Genomic DNA, 17114 nt, shown 5'->3' on the forward strand with positions numbered 1-17114 from the left:
ATATACATATACATATTCAATGAAGGCGTTAGCTCAAGATTTATCACAAGGGTTAGGAACAATTACATTACACAAGAATCGATGCAAAAGCACAATAATAAGTATGCACAATTATTTATATTATCTAAACTACACATTGCATCACGGTTAACCTACCATTCAAGAATGCCACATAGGAAGTCAACCAAGGTCAAACGGGTTTTACAAGTCCGGCTAGGGTAGGGGCATTAAATTCTCCCCCCCTAGGCTCCGACTTACTCCTGGAAGTCGCAAAGCTAAACGGAAGTCCTGCAACACTTATTAGCCCTTAAACTCAATTTACAATTATCAATTTGCACAACCAACTATTTGGCCATCAGCTTAGAACATTATTCATAAATCCTCTACGAGTGTCATCATCCATTAACAAAAATACATCTAACATCATTCACATCTTCAAATATTCTATAATTTACACACAATCATAGTAGAGAAACGAGACTTTTTCCCTTTTTATTACAACAAATTTAAGCAATTTAAAATATATAGACACACTTATCATACTCATCTATCAAACATGACAAGAAAATATGCTCTCAAGGTCAATTTCTTTCACCAATTCATCTCTTTCACAAAACTTTATCGTTTAGAACTAGCTTCAAATATCAATTTCTACAACCAAGTTAACTTTTCAATAAATAAGAGCAACGTAAGAACTCAATTATTTACACTTTTCAGACACACAAGGACCTTTCCAATGACTATGCCCCATAACATAGTGACAAGTTAACACCATTTAGTCCATGATTGCACATAATATCCATCCACAAGATTGGTTTGCACAACACAATAGGCCTCACGTGAGAATGTCTAATGCTCGATCAAAGGTAACATATATGATCCACATCTCTATGCCTGCTCTTAGAATAAATACATGATCAACAAATTTCCAACATCTCACTCGAGGGCTTGATGGTGCTAGGGTACACCATAGCGGTGCTACCTTCTATACAAGTCCCTCGTGAATATCCCTTGTTGTGTAAGGTGTTTAGCCTCCAAGAGATAGTCACCACTCATAGGTAGGTAGTGGATCCTAGCTGTTTCATAGCCTCACATACCTCCATCCTCAAGGTTCCCTGCGTCTACTTCCTCTTATACACTCATCCAAGACCGTCTCCTATGTTCTTGGAGAGGAATTCACATTGCAACACAAGACCAGCATACGAAAACAACAAGGATAAACCGGTTTAGCCACCAAAGTACAAAAGAATAAAGATAATAATTGTCAATTCCAACAATAAGACAAGAAAATAATTTCCGGATTTGCAACATCAAATCAAGTAAAAATCAAGATTGCAAGATTGTGGCTAAACTATCAAGGTCAAAGTAAAATAAATTGCTGGCCCACAAAGAAATAAATAAATAATTAAAAGAAAATCATAATTGCACATTACATCACTACGTGACTAGTAGCTAGCCACCAACGAGGAAGAAAGGAACAATCGTCTAGCTATCCTAGTAGCTCATCATGTGGTGTGGCCAAGTCACACATCCGCATGGCATGGCAGTGTGCACCTCAGCATCACCCCGCATCACGTCGTCACGTGGCATGGCTCTACCCTATACCTAGCGGTAGGCCGCATGGAAATGTCTACTACATCCCGCATCGTGTCTCAGCACAACATGGCAATACTCCAAGCGGACAAAGCATGCAATGGACGTATCCCGCATGGTAATGTACCCCGCGGATAAGGCACGCGTCGGTCACACTCCGCATAGCAATGTTCCTCTCAGGATACTCGCCGTAATCCAGAGGTATACATGGCTAAGGTCTACCCACAAGTCTACCAACACTAGTCAGTTGGCAACTTATGTAAGAAAATAACACGCCTCTCATGAAGACAAGGCAACAAATGCTGCAATAAAATCCATCCATATGCTCAAGATCTGTCATATATATGCTCAAAATAAAGGGTAGGAAGTAGGTTGGCACACATGAACCTCGTAAATCGGTTCATCACAAGGGGAAGTATACAGTGCACCTATGTTATAGCTTCATTACAAAACTATATTTTTCCTCAAAATAGGGAAGCTAAAGTTGCTTCGTGTCGACATTACTCGTACGCTGTTCATACTATTCAAGGAATGGTGACTTCTACTACTACCCCTTCACATACTCACTTATCAACAACCTGTGGGTTGGCACTCAGTAAGGAAACAAATAAGCAACATCACATAGATAGGTATGTTTTCCCATACTCATAAGAAAACATATTCCTCATGGTTGATTACTTCACCATCCCATGGGCAGACATAGCAAGTACGGGTTTCTTACAATACACACAGAATAGCACCATCACTGGTTTAGTCACATTTACAGGGAGTACTTTACATTATGCTAACATATACTTAAGGGAAGTTTTAATTATGCTTTACACATGAATCTCCAAACAAAGTTTACTCTAGATACACGTTCTGAAATTCTCAACAATTCAAATTTACACAAAGAAATTACATCATTCTGATATCTTTCTCAATCTTCCCTAAGCATTTTCATTCACATTACTAACTATGCCATTTCCCTTTCCAAGATGAAAAACTTTCCCCTTTCAATTAGAAGCCCAAAGCAACATACAATTTCATATGCGTTGTAACAATTTTTATTTTTATTTTTTATCACTGCATTCTAAATGGTATTTCAAAACAACAAATCCTATATTTTAGGCAAGAGGAGGAAGAGAGTTGGAAAATCAACTATTCCCTACGAATACACTAGAATTTCAAGATCACACCATATGCTCAGATATAAGTTTATCTTTTGAGTTGCACGGTTTTCATTTCATTATCTTTTAGGAAGGTACCAAAGCATCCTAACATGACATTTCTAATCATTATTGTTGCACTATAATGTTCTAGTTTTCCGATAGAGAATTTAAGACAATCAGATTTTCTTTTGTAATACAAGTCTTCTAGAGAACAATCACTATTCGTAATACAATACAATACATTAACACATCAAATCTAACATTGAAAATTCATAATACGACAAGGAGGTAGATGAAGAGCTATCTACTAGATTTTACGCATTTAATGCATACAATTCAACAAGTCTTCCATTTACTCTTTCTTAAACACAATAAGGCAATTATCTAAATCCAAAGCAAGTTAAATGGTGCATCACTTAATAGGTCCTAAATCACACTAGTTGAATAAGCACATAAAACAATCTTTCGAGGAGCACATTAATACACTCCTGAAGATACTACAACATGTCCTCTTTTGGTATTCCTTTCACAACAAGCAATTTTCACAAAATCAACTATGCGCATTTTAATGCACCTTACTTGAGATGGAATTTAATTATATTAATCCTACCAAGCACATGGAGAACCCTTTAATGCAAACATACCATTTTCTATCATTAACCAAAAATTAACTCCCAAACCAATTCCCCATTCACAATCTAAAACACAAAAACGTTATAAGGCTCACACAAGGTTCAAGAAATATCATCCTTTCTCTTGCAATAAGAAAACTTAAATAAGAGATAACTACACATATCCATTCCTTTTAATTTACTAGAGAGAGAGAAGAAGACGAGTCATAATCACTCAATGTACTACATAATAAGCATTAACATTTGTCATACTAGTCTTTCAAGTGGACAATCATTAAGATAGATCAAAACCACAAACAAGCACATTTCGTACTTCTAGATTCAAGATATTAACAACCATCCCAAATGGGTTAGTCAAAAGAGTAAAACAAGTCAAGATCGAAGGTACATTCGACTCCCTTTCAAGGTAAGAGAAATCGTAGACCAAGACCAGAATAAGTAGACGGAACACCTATAATTATTCCCAAAACACCCACATCAATAAGGTGAAAACAAGGTGTGAACACACACGTTACACACAAGTAGGCTTTGTTAAATCACACCTTCACATCAAGGCGGACAAGCATACAACATAAGTTAGACACACACACACCAACTAAGGGCACAAGAAAAACCAGAGATCCCAGTCTTGCAACATGGGCTCTGATACCAAGTGTAATGCCCTGCCAGGAAACCCCTAAGGGTTTAAGTTAAAAACGCTCAAATAGAGTGTAAATAATTTTTTTTTTATATTAATAGTTAAGAGCGTTAATGATAAGTTACAACATTAAGATAATTTGGAGTTATCTCTAACTAGATAACACAGCGGAAGGCTAAATGATCCTAAGAGGTTTCCCAACGCGATTACATAACCTTACACCTAACTCAACTTGCGTGAAATGATCCATTAAATCTGGATATCCTAACTGTGGGATAATGCATAAGACATGATTATATATATGTTCAATGATATGACATCTTAGAATTTTACGAAGCGTTCATTTACTTTGGGTGGTTAGGAGGCCATCGAGAGGTTATTTACTCAATGCACTTTAATTCATAATTTCATTAGGAGGCCTCCCAATAGGTTCAAGCATTTAATAAAACGAAGTTCATTCATTGGGTTTAGGGTATCCATTCACAATTGATATCATCCTTTAATATTAAAAGTATGGCTAATAAGGTGAGATACATTCATTAAGGATTAAACTACAATTAATAGAGTGTGATCCCTTCATTTGATTTCATGCATAGCCAACTAATGAGTTGTAGTTCTTTTATGAAGAATAAAATGTGAGTAGCCATAGAATTCATTCATTGAAGCTTCGATAGAGCCATTAGATGGACTCAACTCATTTAGGTGAAAATGTATTAGGTCACATGAGAGCATCCTTTAAATTTAAATATAGTTAGTAAGGTGATATTCATCATTTCAAGATTAGAATATAAGTTCATAGTGACATTCTTCCATTAGGATTAAAATACCCTTATCTGATTGCATATCACTCTTTTTGGTTAAATGAAGTTAATATGAAAAGGTACATTTACTAAGATTTGGATATAAACAACTATACAATTACTTCCCATTTTAGTTCAATTTTAGCAATCATAAGAGATTCCTTTATTAAGGTTACAATTATGGATAAATAGTTGAGTTAACCCAATTTCCAAGTTAATTTTGGTAAGGATTATTTGTTGAGATTAAAACTTGCAATAACTAAACAAATTTGATCCAATATAGTGAAACATAACTAACATGGCGTTACTCATTTACTAAGGTAAAAAGGTAAATATCTATATGAGGTTCATCCTTTAAATTTCACTTAGAATTTATAACATTAATTCAAACTTTGTTTCCCATTTCAGATTCGTTCCATTTATATGCTCAATAACAAGTTAATCCAATAATGTAACCCAGCAAGGTTTCTTTCACTAAAACTACTTTTAAATCACATTTTCAAAATACTTTTCCATAATCTCATTTACAATCTTTCATGAACCTGATTACTACATTTGTCAAGATGAATAATTTTATGCTCCTTGATTTAAATTCGTTAATTTTCCATCATACACTTATACAAGATAACAACCATACATGATAACTTAAAGCATGAAACAAAGGAAGCTAAAACATCGCATAACACAGATATGATCTCGGAGTTCACCCCTAAAGGGCTACATCTCTGGGTATGCTCAACTGCAAGACCCCTCTAGCATTTAATTTCGTTAGGAATACATAATTTATAAGTCTTTTACATCTTTGCCTCTTAGGTGAACACAACCAATATACAAATGACCACCTTGGCCCATAAATACATCCCTACAAGTCATCCAACCAAGTTCACGTAAATGTAAGCATCACTCGTCCATATCCGTTACTTAATCCTTAGATAAACATCTTTGACATATTGGTCTAGAACTATACACTAGTACCCCGCTCTAGCAACACAACTATACCCTAATCAAAGAAAATATACTCAAAAAGGAACCTTGAAATGAAAAGAAAACACCACCCCCAATGATTTATAAATCTCTTGCGTATATATATAAAACAAGTATACGTGAATCTCAATTTATAACTAACCAATTAGAAATAACACCCACATTTAACCATAATTTATAGTTAATAATTATTAATGCCATTTATATAAATCAGAGTGTAGCAAAAACCTATATTACCATATGGGTTATCTAAATATCAATATTCTAAATCCTAAATATCATTTAATACTCAACTTAAATAATATTAAATAAATAAAGAAGCAAAAGACTAATCTTAAATAATTGATTACTCGATTTAAAATTATTATTGTTACTTTTTTTTACACTTACTTTTATATCATTACTTTATTGTTTTTTTTTTTGTTTTTTTTTTAAAATAATACTAAATATAAAATATAAAATATATAAAAAAGAAAAAAAAATACAAACTTGGGGTTACCCACCTGGACCCCATGTGGGCCCCCTTGGTAGCCCACGCTACCATTGGTAGCGCTGCTACCAAATGGTAGCAGGCCGCTACCTCTGGTAGCGCTGCTACCATTTGGTAGCAGTTTGCTACCAATGGTAGCGCTGCTACCAGCTGGTAACAGCTACCAGTCTGTAACCTTCCAGCCGCATGGTGGGGGTTTTAATAAGTTTTTATATATATATATATATATTTTTAAATTTCTTTTATAATGACATTAGCAGACCCAAACAAAACTGCCAAAATCTGCAGTAAAAAAAAAAAGTCTTCCCAGTCATGAAATACTCATAAAAATTAGTTTTTTTACTCATTGAATAAATATATATTTTTTTAAATAGTATATGCAAGTATTGATAGAAAGGTAAATAACTCACCAAAATAGTCCACATAGTCTGAAAAAAAAACACAGACTTTAAACAATTTCCAGCAAACCCTTTTTTTTAAAAAACTATCACAGACATTTCTCTTTCCCCTTTTTTTTTCCAGAATGTCAAGGGGTTTCTAAATAATAGTAGAAAATTGTTGAATAACCCTCTCTTTAAGCAAATCTTTGGCACAAGGAAGCTCTCTTCTCACACAAGATCCAACAAAACTAATCTTTAACCATTCTCTACAATGAAACTTACTCACAAACATCAATGGAAAATCTGAAAACCAATGTTGCAAGAAAGAAAAATACAAAACCCTCTTTTTTTATGTAAACATTTTAATCAAGCTGATGATCAGATTCCTACCTTAAAACGCATTCTGGGAAGAATATTTTTGAGGAAGAGCTCCCAAATGTGCTGCTCTAAAACTCCATCTTTTCCAAAACCTCCAATCCCTCCTCCAAAAAAAACCATTCTTTTTCCAAAAAAAAAACCCAAAAGAAAAGAACCCCCAAAAACATTTCAAAACTAGGTTAAAAATGAGAAACCCTATTTTTGCCCTAATTTTCAATTTAAAATTTAGGCATTTTTTTTATTTTTAAAATAAAAGAGAATGAAAAATGGAAATCATTCCTTTCCATTATTCAATATTTCTTATTCGTTCTTCTTTTAAAATTAAAAAAGCTTCCATTTCTTATTTAACTCTAATTTAAAATTTCTTCATATTACTTTAGCCAACACTTTATATTTTGAACTGTTAACAAGGATAACGCATTTTGATTAATTTAAATTTCCAAAAATCAATCTTTTATACTATATCAACTTTACACGTAAAAAGAATAATTTCCTTTTTAAATAATAAAATTTACCCTTTCTTTCCAAAATGCGAAAATGATTAGTCTATTTCTATTTCTCAAATGACTTTAAATTTTTCCTTTCTAATACGCATAACTCATTAAATTCGTTGTTATTAAAATTAACTATTAAATTAACTCGCTACAACATAATAAAGCGACCTTTTAAATAAATAACTAATCTAATGAAAGAAATCTATTTACTCTAATTTTCTCAACTAATAATGCGTAAATGAACACATTAATTCAAGTTAACTACTTTAAGCTTGCTACAATTATAATTAAAATGATCTCTTTAAATTAATGATTAATCATATAAAAGAAGCTACCTATTTAAATTTCTATATCACTAATGTGTACGTCTACTCATTAAATTGAATTTAATACTTAGGATAACAAACTCCACTTACCCTACGAAAGGCATGCAAATCGAGGAAGTCCACCAAATCACATGACACACAACCCAATGCAAGGAAATCCCCATGAATCCACACACGATGCTCACCTGACCATGGCTAAGGCAAGATGAAAGTTTAATGACCCCCAAATCCGAATTCTAAGGATGGAGGAGGTTTACTCAAACCTGCGAACCCCGAAGGAGATGAACCTCGCCTTAGGCGGTGTCGTACCTGCAATCTTCTGCACCCATGAATCACGCAAGCATACATATATACATATACATATTCAATGAAGGCATTAGCTCAAGATTTATCACAAGGGTTAGGAACAATTACATTACACAAGAATCGATGCAAAAGCACAATAATAAGTATGCACAATTATTTATATTATCTAAACTACACATTGCATCACGGTTAACCTACCATTCAAGAATGCCACATAGGAAGTCAACCAAGGTCAAACGGGTTTTACAAGTCCGGCTAGGGTAGGGGCATTACAGTCATTAGTCTTCTATTATCTTCTTCATTTAGGGCTTTACCATTTAGTCTACCATTTAGTCTTCTCCCCCTTTGACAACAATGCCAAAAAGTAAAAGAACTAAATCATGAACTCTTCTACTGTGAAGTGCTTGCTTTGTTGTGTTACACATGCAAATGTAACATCTAAAACTCAATCAGAGCAATCTTTCCTTCAATACTATTTCCTGCACACCTTTAGAAAACCTCCTAAAGTGCGTAAATTAGCATCAATCCACACATAATATTTTGTAGATTCATCAAATTGATGCTTTCATCGAACTCTATCAGTGAATAGAAGATAGGGGTAGGACCCCTAACTTGCTTCTGAGATACTCAAAAGTGTCCCTTGGCAGTGGTTTTGTGAAGATGTCTGCTATTTGCTCCTTTGAACTGGTATATTCCAACACAACTTTCTTCTCTTGAACTTCTTCTCTGAGATAATGATACTTTATAGAGATATGTTTTATCTTAGAGTGCATTACTGGATTCTTTGAAATGTTAATGGCACTAGTATTATAACAGAATATAGTTACTAGCTCGGTAACCTTCTCATTTATACCTTCCAATAGTTGTTTGATCCATGCAATATTGGTGATAGTTCTGATACTTAATGTAAGTACAATCCAACAAGATGACAGGGGGGGTGAATCATAAAAGCTTAATCTTCCATAAAAACATCAGATTGAACCTCGGTAACATATACTTCAGTAATATAACCAAAACTACTAAACATGCAAACTCAAAAGCATATAAACATCATAAACCTCATAACACCAGATTTAATATGGAAACCCAAATAGGGAAAAACCACTGTGGGATTTTGGACCCACTAAGAAATATACTCTTCTAGAGTATGCTCGGTTAAAAGCAAATCCTGTTAAAGATTACCAACACATTGCTAGATGTGACCCGGTTAAGGTATTTCCCTCAGATCTGTTAGGATCTTCACCTTGTTAGAAGTGACCTTGTTAAAGGATTTCAAACACTCAATCAGAGATTTTCTGTCCACTCGGTTAAGAGATTTTCTGTCACTTTTACAAAATAATAGTAATAAAAATCTATCTACAACTTCACATCTAAAATGCTAAAGCAGATTCTTATTTGCTCAATACAATCTAGACATAGAACTAATCTTGTCCATCTGCTGGGCTTCTATACTCTGTTATTCAAATAGGTCTTCAAGCTTCTATGCTCGATAATCACTATGTAGCATCCTTGTGCATACATTTGCTCGCATACATTGTTTATCAATAGTTCTCTATTTATAAACAATTAGCTAACCGCTTAATCTCCTTGATCACATTTCCCATGATCAATCATAGCCATCAGATCTTCAAACTTTGACCAGGTTCAATGTATCCTTCGATTGAAAATGTTTTGCCCTACCTTGGAACTTGCATACATTTCTTGGAACTTGTGCTAGGTTATTGCAGTTCCATCTAAGCTATAGATCTTCATGTCGATTTTCCTTTGTCATAGATTCATTAACAAACTTTATGCATGACATACCAATCATCTAATTAGTTCCAGCTCATCAGCTTCCTTCATTAAATAACACATGTAACCATTTAATGTATTCTATTATAGCTCGGTTACAACTCGGTAATAACTTGGTGAATACTAAACTTCACTTGGTAGACATTCCGCCTTCATTAACCGATAGTGATAACCTTAGGGTTTACTGACTAGGTTCCTTAGGGTTTATCGACTAGGTTCTTTGTTCGATAACATAGTATAGTATTTACCTTACAATTTACAACATATGTATGATGTCAAAATAATCTAAACATCATGATCTCATCATTGTCTGACTCAGTAATAGTTGCCCATTGAATACCTTATTCGTTCGCTTATTCATCATATTCTTTCTGTGTCTTTTACCAACATCTTTATACTCTTCAAATCATACTTCTCAAGATATGGCAACATCATACTGAATTAGAAAATCAATTTCTTGACATCAATGACAAAATAATAATATCAAGACAGTAAACATCCTTAATCAGTTATATCCATAATCATCAACAACCTTCTTAATATCCTTATTGAAATGCCAACAATCTTTCATTGTTTGTTATAATGCCAAATGCTAACAATCTCCCCCTTTGGCATTGATGGCAAAACCAACTGATTTGACCTTAAAAAGATTCGGATTGTTGTGATTCTGAAATGCTGAAATGCTCTCTTGTTGTCAATAGATTTTCTCCCCCATACATTAGACTTCTCCTATTTTCTTCAATCTTTTCAATCAGTCTTCTCTCCCTTATATTAGTCTTCTCCCCCTTTGACAACAATGCCAAAATGTAAAGAACTAAAACATAATTTCTTCCTGTATGAAGTGACTTCCTGCTGTTGTGTATCAACTGAGTCTCAATCAGAGCATTTTGTCTTCAATTCCTATTCCCTATATTGTTTCCTGTATTATTTCCTGTACACCTTTAGAAAACATCCTAAAGTGTGTAAATCAGCATCAACTCTAAAAAGATATTCGATAGTCATTGAATTGATGCTTTCACCGAACTCGGCCAGTGAGTAGAAGATAGGGATAGGACCCCTAACTTATTTCTAAGATATTCAAAGGTGTCCCTTGGTAGTGGCTTGGTAAAGATATCTACTATTTGTTCCTTTGTGCTAACATACTCCAACACCACTTTCTTCTCTTGAGCTTCTTCTCTAAGATAATGATATTTGATAGAGATGTGCTTTGTCTTAGATTGCATAACAGGATTCTTGGAAATGTTAATGGCACTAGTATTGTCACAGAATATAGTTACTGACTCGATAACTTTCTCCTTTATTCCTTCCAACAATTGTTTGATCCATGCAATGTTCGTACAATTCAATATTGCAGCAACGTATTCAACTTCTGTTGTTGACTGTGAAACACATCCTTGTTTCTTGCTAGGCCAACTCACTAGTCTTTCTCCTAAAAAGAAAGCTCCTCCACTTGTGCTTTTTCTGTCATCAATGTTGCCTGCCCAATCAGCATCAATATAAACTTCTAAATCAAAATCATTTCCTTTCTAATATACTGAGCCATAATCCTCTATGCCTTTCAGGTATCTAAAAATTCTTTTGATTGCTGTCATGTGTGTTTCCTTAGGATCTGCAAAGAATCTTGCAACTATACCTACTGCATGTGCTATGTCTAGTCTATTGTGAATAGCATATTGTAGCTTTCCAATCATGGATCGGTAAAGTGTCTCATCAACAGATGTAGATTCATCATTCTTTGATAGTTTACAGTTGGTAGTCATAGGAGTACTTACTAGTTTTGAATCCTCCATTCCAAATTTCTTCAAGATTTCCTTTATGTACTTGGATTGAGTAATGAAAATCTCATTTTTCATTTGCAGTATCTGTAAACCTATAAAATACTTTATCTCACCGATTAATGACATCTCAAATTCTTTGCTCATTTCATTTCCAAAGTTCTTACATAGAGAGTCATTTCCACAAAATATAATATCATCAACAAATATGGCTGAGATTAGTATTCCATTTTCATCATTCATCATGTATATATTGCTATTCTCACTTGTCCTTATAAAACTAATCTTAATCAAATAAGAGTGCAATCTTTCATACCATGCTCTAGGTGCTTGTTTCAGACCATATAATGCTTTATTCAATTTACATATCTGATCTTTATTATTGTCTTCAACAAATCCTTCAGGTTGTTCACTAAAAACCTCTTCTTCTAATATTCCATTCAGAAATGCAGATTTGACATCCATTTGATATACCTTGAAGTTTTTGAAAGCAGCATATGCCAACAATGTTCTTACTCCTTCAAGTCTAGCCACAGGTGCAAAAGTTTCACCATAATCAATTCCTTCTTCTTGAGCATAACCTTTGCAGACTAGTCTTGCTTTATTTCGAATGACCTCTCCTTTTTCATTTAGCTTGTTTCTGAAAATCCACTTTGTACCGATTACATTTTTGTCCTTTGGTCTTGGGATTAGTGTCCATGTGTCATTCTTCTTGATTTGATCAATCTCTTCTATCATAACTTTTATCCAATCTTCACTGTTAAATGCCTCTTTCACTATTCTCAGTTCAAATTTAGATATCAAACATGTGTTCTATCTCAGTTTGTTCCTTGTCATCACTGGATCATCCTTATCTCCTATAATCTGACTTGGTGCGTGATGTCTTCTAACATACTTGGCTAATACAGGCTCAGTAGGCTCTGTATGATCTTCTTCATCTCTCGGTAACTAGATATTCTCTACATTTTCTTCAACAATTTTCTCGGTAAGACTTGTCGGTTGAACATAGACAAATTCATCATAATCTTCTGGTTCCTTGGAATTTCCTTCATCATTTCTTTTTGCAAATTCATCAATTTTCACATTTGAACTTTCCACTATTTTGTTAGATGATTTGATCAGACATTTAAATGCTTTGCTTCTAGAAGAATAACCTAGAAATGTTCCTTCTTCACTTTTCTGATCAAACTTGTCATTTCTATCATCTTTGTGTACATAGCATCTACTTCCAAAGATTTTAAAATAACTTAGATTAGGTTTCTTGTCATACCATATTTCATATGGTGTCTTCAAAGTACCTTTCTTCAGTTGTACTCAGTTCAGGGTGTAAACTACTATACTTATTGCTTCTCTCCAAAATGTTTGTGGCACTTTCTTTTCAATCATTAGTGTTCTAGCGCAATCCACAATAGATCTATTTCTTCTCTCAGCTATTCCATTTTGCTGTGGAGTTCTTGGTGCAGAGACTTGTCTTTTAATACCATGATCATTGCAGAATAAGTTGAAATCATCAGATGTGAACTCTCCTCCTCTATCTAATCTAAGACATTTTAGTTTTCTTCCTGTTTCATTTTCAACTCTTGCCTTGTACCATTTAAACATTTGAAAAGTTTCTGATTTTTCTTTTAAAACATTACTGACATCATCCTTGAATAGTCATCCACAAATAATATGAAATATTTATCACCATAATGACTTTGAACTTTTATAGGATCACAAAGATCAGTGTGCACAAGATCTAAAATTCCCTTAGAAGTGTAAGACTTACTTGTAAAGCTTGATCTTGTCATCTTACCCATCTGGCATCCTCGGCACATAGCATTCTCAGGTTTTTCAAGACTCGGTAGACCTCTTACTCGGTGCTTCTTACTTATTTTGATCAGATTATCAAAATTTACATGACAAAACCTTTTATGCCATAACCAGGTATCATCTATCTTTGCATACAGACACTTGTTCTGAGTTGAGTCAAGGTGAAATGTGTTACCTTCTATTTGTGTCCCGGTAGTAGCTAACTTTCCATTCTTGTCATGAACTTTGACAACTCCTTTCTGAAATTCTATTCGGTAACCTGTATTGTTTAGCTATGCTACACTCAACAGATTGTATTTCAAACCTTCAACCCAATAAACATCATTGCATCTTGCATTGTCAAGAAGTGTTATAGATCCTTTACCTTTCACTGGACATGGTGCATCATTACCAAATCTAACATAGCCTCCATCATAATCTTCTAACATAACAAACTTGTGTTTATCACCTGTCATATGATGTGAGCATCCACTATCTATGATCCAAGAATCATTAGTGTTTATGTGAGATATTAGGGCTTTTTCCTCATACCTTTCTTCATCTAATCCATCTTTGATAGTCACATAAACTACTTCCTCTATATCAATTTCATCTGATTTATCATCATTGGATTCCTCATCGGCTATTAAGCATGTCTTTCTATCTCTTATTCTAAAGTCTCGGTGTCCTCTGTAATGATTGTCTTTCTGTCTATCATCTCGATAATCTCTCTTTTCAGTAGAATCTTTGTCAGGACAGTTAGAAGCCATATGTCCTATCTTATCACAATTGAAACATTTCAAAGGTAGTTTTCCTTTATACTTACGTTTGCCTCTCGATAACCTTCTAGCTAATAGTGCTTCAAACTCTTCCTGCTTTCTGATTTCCTCATATAGTTTGTGTACTTCTTCCATGTTCTTACAAAATGTTTCACTTGGTCCACTGTGATCTCCTTCAAAGTACTTATACTTTCTTTCATTGTAATCATTAGATTCATCAAGATGTGAAGAACTAAATGCAGATTCAACTTTATTTACCAAAGATCCACTGTTATCAAAGTTACTTAACAAAAATGCATGTAGCTTACCAATAGTAGCATCTAAAGAAACTGGCATATTAGGTACAGACCTCAATTCATTGATTGCAGAGACTCAGATTGTATAAGCCAGTAGAAGGGTTCTTAACAACTTACTTGTTATATCATTTTCTTCAATAGTTCCGCCTGCTCCTTTGATTTGATTGACAATCTCCTTTAGTCTTGTACTGTACTGAGTTATGTTCTCACCTTCATTCATCCTCATAGATTCAAGTTGTCCTCTTAGACTATCTACTTTTTCTCTTTGAACATGTTCATCTCCTCCATATACTGATATGAGCTTATTCCACATAGCCTTTGCATCATTGTAGCCTTCTAGATCATTAAACTTTGAGTCGGTCAATGCAGATGTTATTTCAATCATTGCTTGGATATGTTCTTGCTTTTCCTTTATCTCTTCCATAGTCAGTGGATAGGTGCTTGGTGTGATAAAATCATTCTCCAGATAATATAGAGCATATTCTCCAACTCCTGATAGGTGAGCTTCATCCTTTTCTGCCATGTGGAGAAACTTGATTTGTTTAGCTTTAGTGCATCCCTCTTATACATCTCCAGATCTTTGCCTCAAGTACCTTTAAACTTTTCTTCCCGGAGTCCTAAGCTCTGATACCAATTGATAGTTCTTATACTTAATGTAAGTACAGTCCAATAAGATGAGAGGGGGGGCTGAATCATACAAGCTTAATCTTCCATAAAAAACATCAGATTCAACCTCAATAACATATACTTCAGTAATATAACCAAAATTGCTAAATATGCAAACTCAAAAGCATATAAACATCATAAACCTCATAACACTAGATTTTACATGGAAACCCAAATAGGGAAAAATCACTGTGGGATTTTGGACCCACTAAGAAATATACTCTTCTAGAGTATGCTAGGTTAAAAGCAAATCCTATTAAAGATTACAAACACATTGCTAGATGTGACTTGGTTAAGGGATTTCCCTCAGATCTATTAGGATCTTCACCTTGTTAGAAGTGACCTTGTTAAAGGATTTCAAACACTCAATCAGAATGTCACCTTGCTAAAGGGTTTTACAAATAAGACTGTTAAGTCCACTCAGTTAAGAGATTTTCTATCACTTTTACAAAATAACAGTAATAAAAATCTATCTACAACTTCACATCTAAAATGCTAAAGCAGATTCTTATTTGCTCAATACAATCTAGACATAGAACTAATCTTGTCCATCTGCTAGGCTTCTATACTCTATTATTCAAATAGGTCTTCAAGCTTCTGTGCTTGGTAATCACTATGTAGCATCCTTGTGCATACATTTGCCCGCATACATTGTTTATCAATAGTTCCCTATTTATAAATAATTAGCTAGCCGCTTAATCTCCTTGATCACATTTCCCATGATCAATCATAGCCATCAGATCTTCAAACTTTGACCAGGTTCAATGTATCCTTCGATTTGAAAACATTTTACCCTACCTTGGAACTTGTGCTAGGGTATTGTGGTTCAATCTGAGTTGTAGATCTTCATGCCGATTTTCCTTTGTCATAGATTCATTAACAAACTTTATGCACGACATACCAATCATCTAATTAGTTCCAGCTCATCAGCTTCCTTCATTAAATAACGCATGTAACCATTTAATGTATTCTATTATAGCTCGGTTACAACTCGGTAATAACTCAGTGAATACTTAACTTCACTTGGTAGACATTCCACCTTCATTAACCGATAGCGATAACCTTAGGGTTTACCGACTAGGTTCTTTGTTCGATAACATAGTATAGTATTAACCTTACAATTTACAACATATGTATGATGTCAAAACAATCTAAACATCATGATGTCATCATTGTCTGTCTCAGTAATAGTTGCCCATTGAATATCTTATTCATCCTCTTATTCATCATATTCTTTCTGTGTCTTTTACCAACATCTTTATACTCTTCAAACCATACTTCTCAAGATATGGCAACATCATACTAAATTAGAAAATTAATTTCTTGACATCAATGACAAAATAATAATATTAAGCCAGTAAACATCCTTAATCAGTTATATCCATAATCATCAACAACCTTCTCAATATCCTTATTGAAATGCCAACAATCTTCCATTGTCTGTTATAATGCCAAATGCTAACAATTGGTACAATTCAATGCTGCAACAACATATTCAGCATCTGTTGTTGACTATGAAATACATCCTTGTTTCTTGTTAAGCCAACTCACTAGTCTTTCTCCTAAAAAGAAAGCTCCACCACTTGTGATTTTCCTATCATCAATGTTGCCTGCCCAATCAGCATCAGTATAAACTTTTAAATCAAAATCATTCCTCTTTTCATATGCTAAGCCATAAGCTTCAGTGCCTCTCGGGTATCTAAAAATTCTCTTGATTGTTGTCATATGGGTTTCTTTGGGATCTGCAGAGAATCTTGCAACAATACCTACTGCATGTGCTATATCTGGTCTACTATGCACAACATATTGTAACTTTCCAATCATAAATTGATAAAGTGTCTCATC

The sequence above is a fragment of the Cryptomeria japonica genome, chromosome 8, assembly GCF_030272615.1.
Source record: "Cryptomeria japonica chromosome 8, Sugi_1.0, whole genome shotgun sequence".
Taxonomy (NCBI): Eukaryota; Viridiplantae; Streptophyta; class Pinopsida; order Cupressales; family Cupressaceae; genus Cryptomeria; species Cryptomeria japonica.